This window comes from Trichechus manatus, unplaced genomic scaffold, assembly GCF_000243295.1.
Source record: "Trichechus manatus latirostris isolate Lorelei unplaced genomic scaffold, TriManLat1.0 scaffold00072, whole genome shotgun sequence".
NCBI classification, from domain to species: Eukaryota; Metazoa; Chordata; class Mammalia; order Sirenia; family Trichechidae; genus Trichechus; species Trichechus manatus.
Genome location: NW_004444008.1, coordinates 5,304,867 through 5,312,679, shown reverse-complemented (window position 1 = coordinate 5,312,679; position 7,813 = coordinate 5,304,867).

The following is a 7,813-nucleotide window of genomic DNA, read 5'->3' as shown; positions in this document are numbered from 1 at the left end:
GAATAAAGAAGACCAAAGAAGAACTGATGCCTTTGAATTATGGTGTTGGCGAAGACTATTGAGTAGTCCATGGACTGCTAGAAGAACAAACGAGTCCTTCTTGAAGAATTACAGCCAGAGTCCTCCTTGGAAGTGAGAATGGTGAGACTTTGTCTCAAGTACTTTGGACATGTCATCAGAAGGAACCATCCCTAGAGAAGGACATCATGCTTGATAAAAGTAGAGGGTCAGTGAAAAAGAAGACCCTCAGTGAGATGAATTGACACAGTGGCTGCAACAATGGGCTCAAACACAGCAACATCTGTGAGGATGGCGCAGGACCTGTTTTGTTCTGTTGTACATTGGGCTGCTATCATTTGGAACTGACTCTGTGGCACCTAACAGCACGGTAATATTTAGGAACTTTAAAGAGGACTATACCAAGAGGTACCTTAGAAACTTATATCATCTCTTTTAAAATTCTTTTTTATAGTGTAACATACATAAAGAAAGTGCACAAGACAAAAATAAAGAGCTTAGTAAAATATCACCAACTGAACACCGATATAACCACCATCTGGGGCAAGAAGTTGCCAGTCCCACTGATGCTTCTCAGAGCCTTATGTAAGACTGGGTATTCCAAAGAAAACACCTCGTTTTTCTTCCTCAAGAAGAAACAGCGTAGCATTTGCATATAAATTTTAGAATGAACTTGTCTAGTTAAACGCATGCCGCACACACAGGCACAGGCGCAGAGTTGGGATTCTGATTGGCATCGCATTGAATCTACAGATGTGTCTGGAAAAGCTGGCATCATTACGATGCTGAGTGTTCACTGCCATGAATATGGTATACCCTTCCTCTATTCGGTTTTATATTTCTCTCATTTATCGCATTCCGTGTGTGTTCTGCATGAAGTCCTAACATGTCTTATGTTGTCCTTAGATATTTGATGTTTTGGGTGCTATTTTATATATATTTTGAATTTCATTTTCTAACTGTATGTTAGAAGTGGTTTTCAATTTTTTGCATTAATTTGCAGCCCGGCTATACTTTCTGTTAACTCCAGCAATTTATCTATGTACACAGTGATATCACCTGTGAGTAAGTTTCCAATCTTTATTTTTTCAAAGTTGTTACTAGTACTACTTTTGCTGTCATTGTTATCAAAATTCAAGGGAAATGGGGTCTGTAAAGTTCCTGAAATGATGCCTTGTATGAGTAGGCGTTCATCAGCATTGATTAATCAGCTGTCGGTGAGTGGCCAGTTCATAGGATTTTCTTAGCGGTAATCTTTATGGAAATGAGTCCTGGTTTCCTAGTGGTTAACCAAAAGGTCAGTTCATACCCACTGGCCACACCAAGGGAGAAAGATGTGGTCATCTGCTTCTGTAAATATTACAGCCTTGGAAACCTAATGGGGCAGTTCTGCTTCATCCTATATGGTCACTATGAGTCGTAATCGACTCAATAGCAACGGGTTTGTTCTTCTCACGAGGTGGCCTCACAGTGCTCCCTAGCCACTGGCTGTCCTACCAACCCCAAGAAGTCATAAGGCAATAGGTGTCCCCCAGAGGGCCAGGTAGCAAAGAATGCCTTGATTACAGGAGCACTCGGCCAGCGTTATGTGCTTACCTATCACATTATAATCTAAGAAGTTTCCAAAAAGTTACCACCCCTTCATGAAAAGGAGGCGCCATTGTATGCTGTTAGCACTACCAGGTGCCCATACAAAAGAGGGCTGATGGGGAAAACCTACAGGCATGCGAGCGGTGGAGCGCACAAGCGCGCCTGATCCCCCAGCTCCTGACACCTGACAGCAGTGTGCACTTGCTGTCCCCAGACAGCAAGCACTCCCAAAAATACTCCAAACATTTGCAGAGATGGGGACAGTGCTGGTTCAGGGGTGTAATTCTCACCTTCCTTGCAGGAGACTGGGGTTCGACTCCTAGCCCATGCATCTCATGCGCAGCCACCATCCGACTGTCAGTGGAGGTTTGCATGTTGCTATGATGCTGAACAGATTTCAGTGGAATTTCCAGACTAAGACAGACTAGGAAGAAAGGCCTGGCAATCTACTTTGAAAATCATCCTATGAAAACCCTATAGATCACAATGGTCTGATCCCCAACTCATGGGGATGGTGCAAGACTGTGCAGTGCTTCATTCCGTTGTACACGGGGTGGCCGTGAGTAGGGGGCTGACCCAACAGCAGCTAACAACAACTTTTGCGAGGACAAGGGCTTGGGGACACCTACAGCACTCCAACAATGGCTGAGGAAGGGTGAGCCTGCGGACCCGCCTGGTGTCGACACGTCCATCCGCTGAGCTAGCGCGGACCAGATGGGCCCGTTCTGTAAGCCTCCAAAAGGCGGGGGAGTTCCGGCTCCAGGGTCACCGAGATGTGACTGCGAAGGGGTTGAGGAGAGACAAATGCCCCACAGCGCTCTCCCAGCCAGCGTTTCCTTCTCCCACTGAAGGCATCCCGCAGCCGCTGCCGGTGTCTTATTTTGAAAAAAGGAGCGTCCTGCTGGTGCATCGCCATGGTAACCGGGGGCAGAGCGGCCTCGTGGAAACACTTTGCAAAGCCCTTTTCTAGGCTTCTCTCCCAAGAAGACAGTCAAAAACACAGATGAATATTTATATGCAAAGATGAACACAATGACCACGCTTCTAAAACGGAGAAATCGGGAAAAGTGTAACTCTATCCGCGGCTTTGAAACATTGCTGTTAATCCACAAGATAAAATCCGATGCGGCTGCGCTATTTTCAAATAGTATTTGAGAACACAATATGGTGCTGATGTGAATTATTAAGTGGGAAAATGGACAAAAATAAATTTATATGCGATGATCTCACATATATTTTAGAAGAATCTCTGGTTGGTGCAAATGGCTAACCACTGGTTCAAACCCACCCAGAGATGACTTGGAAGTAAGGCCTGGCAATCTGCTTCCAAAAGGCCATATCTTGAAAACCACATGGAGCAGTTCTGCTGTGCGCACTTGGGTCACCGTGAGTCAGAAAGGACTCGACAGCAACAAATAACAGCCACAAAAAGTTTAGAAGGAAATGAAATACATCGAGATGTAACGTGTGTGTGTGTGTGGTGGGAAAATGGGTGGTTTTTATTTTCTTCTCTGTACCCATGTACGGTTTCCAGCTTGTCAGCAATGGACGCTGATATTTTCATCACCAAAACCAGTGGCCGTCGAGTCGACTCCTACCCCTGGTGACCCCATGTGTGCAGAGTAGAACTGTGCTCCATAAGGTTTCCTTCCAATGGCTGCTTTTTAGAAATGTATCATCAGGCCTTTCTTCCAAGGAAGTAGATCACCAGGCCTTTCTTCTGAGGCACCTCTGGGTGGACTCAAACCTCCAACCTTCACTTAGCAGCCAAGCACAAGGAAATGCTATTTTAAGAGGCTCTGAGTATTAAGAAATGTTCGCTGTGGAGGTGGAAAGCAATTACACTGGACCCGGCCTCCCTAGACCTGGGTTCAAATCCTGGTTCATAGGAAAGAAGGAGCACTCAGCTGTTTCCTGAATAAAAAAACAAGAAACCAGTTGCCACTGGGTCTTCTCCAACTCATGCCAACCTCAAGTGTGTCAGAGTAGAACTGTGTTCCATGGGGTTTTCAGTGGCTGAATTTTTGGAAGTAGATCTTCAGGTGTTTCTTCTGAGGTGCCTCTGGGTGGACTCGAACCGCCAACCTTTCAGTTAGCAGCGGAGCACATTAACCATTTGCACCACCCAGGGACGTTCTCTGAATAGGAATACATTATTTTAACAGAGATGAGTTAGTTGTTTTTTTCCGCAGGACCTTGCTAACAGAGTCAAGCCAGCAAGCCTAATCACTGTTTTCGTGAATAAGCGAAGATGAAAGCAGGAGCAAGGAGGTTCGGACCAGGGGGCGTTCTGGGGTCTCGGGCACTTGGTGGGCAGAAAGGGATGCCTGGAGAGGGGGTGGAGAGGGGCCAACACGGAACTGCGGCTTGCCCCAAGCCAGCCCCAGCTGGGGCTCTGAGCCCTCGGCGTCCACACACAGGGTCTGATGTGGGCTGGTGTTTCCCCGGGTGGGAGTGTGCATCCGTGGGGTGAAGGCCTGAGGGAGCAGCTGCAGAGAGGCCTCCCCAGACCCCCACCCCGAGAACGCACCAGGAGCCGCGGCGTGGGCAGCTGGCTCCTCCATGCCAACCACCTCAAGAAGTTCCCCCTTCCCGCAGCCTCTGAGTTTAAGTGTGCGCAGGGGTCAATGTGTCCCTAACATGGTTAGATGCTGTGGTTGCCTACGGATTACGGAGATCTGGAATTCATTAGCAAGTATCACTGTGAGCTCAGGCATTTAGTCAACTGGTAGATGTTTGATTCGCTCTGAGTGTGAATGAAGCAAGCAGCTGTCTATGTCGTTCCACACGTGGTGCTTCGAGAAAGACATGGGTGTTTGTTCTCCCCTCAGGGCTGGAGAGGAAGACGCTGGCCACTGGGTAGCGAGCCACGAGCTGTTAGAGAGAGAGGAGTGGGGTTGCCATAAGTCAACTCGAAGGCAACCAGAAATGTGAGTTTCACATCTGGTTTTCACAACTCCATTGGGCTTCAGGCCCTACCCCTGTGTTTATCCAGCTCCTTCCTTGGTGACCCCAAACGTGTCAGAGTAGAACTGAGGTCCATGGGGTTTCCAACGGCTGATTTTTGGGAAGTAGATTGCCAGGACTTTCTTCTGAGGCACCTCTGGGTGAACTTGAACCTCCAGGCTTTGCTTAGCAGCCAAGCTTGTTAATCATTTGCTCACCCAGGGACTCTGACAAGAAACCACAAATTACCAAATGGAGGACTATCACCTTGCAGATTCTTGGGATTTTTTTTTAAATAATATTTTATATTGTGTTTTTGGTGAAAGTTTGCACAGGAAATTATGACTCCATTTAACAATTTTCTATGCATATTGTTTGGTTACTTTGGTTACATTTTTAACATTGTGTCAACATTCTTTTTATTTCCCTTCTGGTTGTTCTGTTTCCATTAATCTAGCGTCCCTGACACCCCTTACCTTCTCATCTTTGTTTTAGGGTAAATGTTGACCATTTGGTCTCATAGAGATGATTTTTTAAAAGATCTCAGTACTCACTGGTGATATTGTTTATTTTATGAGCTAATCTGTTATTTAGCTGAAAGGTGACCTCTGGGGGTGGTTTCAGTTCCAGGTTGAAAGAATATCTCAGGGTGACGGTCTCAGGGGTTCCTCTAGTGTCTACCAGTCCAGTAAGTCTGGCCTTTTTTAAGAATTTGAGTTTTGTTCTACGTTTTTCTTCCATTCTGTCTGAGACCATCTGTTGTGTCCGTGGTCAGAATGGTCATTAGTGGTAGCCAGGCACCATCTAGTTCTTCTGGTCTCAGGATAGATGCGCTATCATGTAAGCTATGAGTCCTGTAGAGTAGTTTTCTCTTTGAGTCTTTGGTTTCCTTCATTTTATTTTGCTCCAGATGGGTAGAGACCAATAGTTGTATCTCAGATGGCCACTTGCAAGCTTTTAAGACCCCAGACTCTACTCACCAAACTAGGATGCAGAACATAAACTTTACTGCTGTGCCAATTAACCAAGTTGTCCCATGAGACTATGGTCCTAAGGCTTCAAATCCAGTGAACCAATCCCACAAGGTGTTTGGTATGTCTAGGAAGTATCCATAACTGTGCCCCTTCTATGCTGTATTATATGCACGAATACATATGCAGCACACACAAACATCTGTATACATATGCCTGCAGATACACCTATACATGCAAATGCATATACTCACATATGCCTTCCTATATGCATATATGTAAACACACATATTTTTTGTTTGTTATTGCTGTTGTTGCAAAATTGTATGTTGTCATGGATTGAATTATGTCCCCCAAAAATGTGGTGTATCGATTTGGCTGGGCCATAATTCCCAGTATTGTGTGGTTGTCCTCCATTTTGTGATTGAAATTTTATGTTAAAGAGGATTAAGCTGAAATGTAACACCCTTACTCAGGTCACATCCCTGATCCAATATAAAGGGAGTTTCCTTGGGGTGTGGCCTGAGCCACGTTCTATCTTACTTGAGATAAAAAGAAAAGGAAGCAAGCAGAGAACTGAGGACCTCATACCACCAAGAAAGCAGAGGCAGGAACAGAGTGCATCCTTTGGACCTGGGGTTCCTGCGCTGAGGTGCTTCCAGAACAAGGGAAGACTGATGACAATACCTTCCTCCAGAGCCTTCCCCTGGAGCTGATGCCCTGAATTTGTACTTGTAACCTACTAGACTGTGAGAGAACAAATTTCTCTTTGTTGAAGCTATCCACGTGTGGTATTTCTGTTAAAGCAGCGCTAGATAACCAAGACATATATGTCACAACATTTACCAAAAACGTCCCTTATTCCTAGACACTTCTTAGCATCATCATTTACCCTGGTCAAGTTGTGCTGACTTCACCTACATTAGGTATTGCCTTTCCCAACACCAAAAATAACAAGTGTCTACTATCTAGAAAGTGATTTTCCCTCCCCCTCCTTCTCATCCCTGGTGACCACCAAGGAACATTGCTTTCTGTGTGTATACTTATTCTTGTCTTTTTATAAGAGTGAGATCATACAATATTCGTCCTTTTGTGGTTGACTTATTTCACTCAGTATAATGTCCTCCAGATTTATCCATGTTTGGAAACTCTGATGGCCCAAACATATAGTTCTTCAGAGTTATAAATGTAATTATTGTTTCTGAATACATTTCTGCCAAAAAGGGATGGTTCCAAGGTGTAAAACGAGATGATTCTAACAGATAGGGTGATGGTTGAATAGCCTGGTAAACATAATTGATGTCACTGAACTGGCACATGAAGAATGCTGAAATGACAAATGATGAATGTTTTGTTTTATATATATATGTGTGTGTATATGTGTGTGTGTGTATATACACATATGTGTGAGTATATGTGTGTGTATATGAGTGTGTGTAAATATACATGTGTGTATATATATACATATGTGTGGGTGTATATATGTGTGTATATGTATGTGTGTAAATATACATGTGTCTGTATATATATACATATGTGTATGTGTGTGTATATGTGTGTGTAAATATACATGTGTATATATATACGTGTATACGTGTGTGTAAATATACATATGTGTGTATATATACATATGTGTGTATATATGTGTATATATGTGTGTATATACATGTGTGTATATACATGTGTGTATATGTGTATATATACCTATGTGTGTATATACATGTGTGTATATGTGTATATATACATATGTGTGTTTATGTGTGTATATACAAATGTGTGTATATGTGTGTGTCTGTGTATATATACATATGTGTGCATATACATGTGTGTGTATGTGTGTATATAAACATGTGTGTATATGCATAGGTGTGTGTATATATGTGTGTGTATATACATACATATGTGTGTATATATGTATATATGTGTGTGTAAATATAAATGTGTGTACATATACATATATGTGTGTATATATGTGTGTATATACACATATATACACACATATGTGTGTGTATATATACATATGTGTGTATATACATGTGTGTATATATATGTGTGTGTGTAAATATGAATATGTGTGTGTATATATACATACCTGTGTGTATATGTGTGTATACATATATACACATATACATATGTGAGTATATATACATGTGTATATATGTGTGTGTATATATGCATATGTGTGTATATACATGTGTGTATATATACATATGTGTGTATACATGTGTGTATATGTGTGTATATACATATGTGTGTATATGCATAGGTGTGTGTATATATGTGTGTGT